The sequence below is a fragment of the Bombus huntii genome, chromosome 17 (genome assembly GCF_024542735.1).
Source record: "Bombus huntii isolate Logan2020A chromosome 17, iyBomHunt1.1, whole genome shotgun sequence".
Classification (NCBI taxonomy): Eukaryota; Metazoa; Arthropoda; class Insecta; order Hymenoptera; family Apidae; genus Bombus; species Bombus huntii.
Genome location: NC_066254.1, coordinates 6,688,587 through 6,691,038, shown reverse-complemented (window position 1 = coordinate 6,691,038; position 2,452 = coordinate 6,688,587). Strand labels below are relative to the sequence as shown.

The 2,452-nt window shown below is 41.3% G+C and overlaps 1 non-coding gene across 1 annotated transcript; it reads left to right on the top strand.

The window, feature by feature from the left end:
* The first annotated feature begins 204 nt into the window (after nt 1-204).
* Nucleotides 205-323, top strand: LOC126875286 (5S ribosomal RNA). The gene has a single exon (XR_007693326.1). It is a non-coding gene; the product is annotated as a 5S ribosomal RNA (ribosomal RNA).
* Nucleotides 324-2,452: the final 2,129 nt, after the last annotated feature.

Sequence of the window (2,452 nt, the reverse complement as noted above, 5' to 3'; positions counted from 1 at the left end):
TAATCCTAATAAAAAATCAATTCGGCTTCCTTAACAAACAATGTTTAACAATCTATAATCGAATAATCGAGAAAATGAAATGTTTTAGTATTACGCGATCATTATCATGCATATTGTATCATTCTCATTTTGGCACACACCTATGTTTCTTTAAATATTCTATTTTTTGACCATGGAAAACAAATAAGAAAACTATTAATTTCAGCCAACGCTCATACCGCGCTGAGTGCACTCGTTCTCGTCCGATCACGAAAGTTAAGCAGCGCCGGGCACGGATAGTACTTGGATGGGTGACCGCCTGGGAACTCCGTGTGGTGTTGGCTTTTTTTTATTTTTCCAATATTTTTTTACTTTTCTTGACAATCTATTTTTAATAATCTACGATCGAAGCATCGAGAAAGAGAAATGTTTTAGCATTACGCGATCATTATCATGCATATTGTATCATTCTCATTTTGGCACACACCTATGTTTCTTTAAATATTCTATTTTTTGACCATGGAAAACAAATAAGAAAACTATTAATTTCAGCCAACGCTCATACCGCGCTGAGTGCACTCGTTCTCGTCGAGTCGACTGTTGACCGCCGAGCGGGACGGACCCCTCGGAGCGCGCGTCGGAGTAGACTAACATCCACTAAAGTAGAAGGATCAAGTGACAAAATAGTGACAAAAAAGTGAAAAATACTGCATCCACATCATCTCCATAAATACAAATAAGAACAAAAAGAAAATAAAATAAGATAAGACAAAATAAAACTGTACAAAAAAATAAAAGCCACCGATAACGAAGCCAAGAGCAACGAAACGGAACCCACCGTAGACCCAATAAAAAAAGCCATCAAGAGAAAAATAATTACACATAAAACAGCCAGGGAAATCAACAGTATCTTAAGACTCCCCGCTCAAAAGACGCGGAAACTCAACCCACAACCTAACCTGGTTGCCAGGGCAAAGAGTCTAGCAAACATCCTAGGAAACACAGTTGTAGATTATCACCCCAGCCAAGAAGAAAAGGCTAACGAAATTACAATCTGAACCAGAGCCTCATCCACAACCGGGACCATCAAACTACTCCACTTGGAACTCAACGCTAGATCAAATAAGAAAGAAAAACGAAAGATTACGAGGCAAAACGGGAAGACACGGTCCCACCACGCCACCGGAACAATCGGCGCAGCAGGGGCGACGCACCCCACCGTACAACCCAGGAGGCCCGGCGCCTCCAACACCGCCAAGGGGGGACCGAGCACCTGACGGACGCCCCACCGGATGCTCCGCGAAGGAGCGTACGAGCACCCCACCCACCACAAGAGACAACAGGCCGCCACCCATCAACATAATCCTACAAGACCCCAAGGACACCGTAACGCTCATAGAGAAAGTAGCGGACATTAAACAATTTCACATTAAAAGAATACACGCAGGTAAACACGCACTCTACCTCCAAAACCTACCCGATTTCCATAAAGCAAAACAAACTCTCCTCTCAGCTAACACAACCTTCTACACGTATACACCCGAAACAGAGAAACACCATACATACTTGTTAAAAGAGGTTTAGACAATAGCTACACCGAAACAGAAATACTTACAGACCTACAAGCCTTGCACATTGACGACGTAAAATTCATTAAAAGTCACACGATTCACGACAAAAAGATCAAGGGAGAACAACATATTGCTCCCAATTTACATAATACAGCTATCCCCCGTATTATTTACATAATACAAGCAACCTACTAAAAATAAACTATTTTAACTACTACAAGATAAAATGGGAAGAAATAATAAAAAAAAAAAAAAAAAGGATGACATAACTCAATGCCACAAATGCCAGCGACTAGGCCACACAGCGCAAAACTGCAACCTAAACTACCGCTGTGTTAAATGCAGTGAGCCCCATGGCCCAGGCGACTGCAAAATAAAAAGGGAAAACGCAGTAACCAAAGACAAAATATTCTGCGTCAACTGTAAAAACTACGGACACCCCGCGTCATACAAAGGTTGCCCCAAACTCGTAGAGCTTCGTAAGAAGCTAGCCGATAAAATAAAAAAAGACAAGGAAGCAAAGACACAACGAATTGCCCGAATAAGCCGCAAATACGTCCCAGAACTAAAGTTCTCTGACGTAGTGAAGCAGCAAACAACACTAAATCAAATAACCAAAATCTTCCCACAATCGGCAAACTTAGATCCGCGTCCAAGCCAAAGCCCAATCACAACCGATAACTCCCCCCATCTAAACATTATAAACGTTATCGAAGACTTTAAAAAAGGTATTCTCCAAGCGATAAAAGAACAACAAATGCAATTAAACGAAATAAAAAATACACTATCAACGCACGAAGAAAGGTTCGACGCCATCTTCAGCACTTTCAATAGTACAGACGACGAATAACCAAATCACGCCAAACCGACAATCACAGCAAAAAACACATAAATTTAACCTA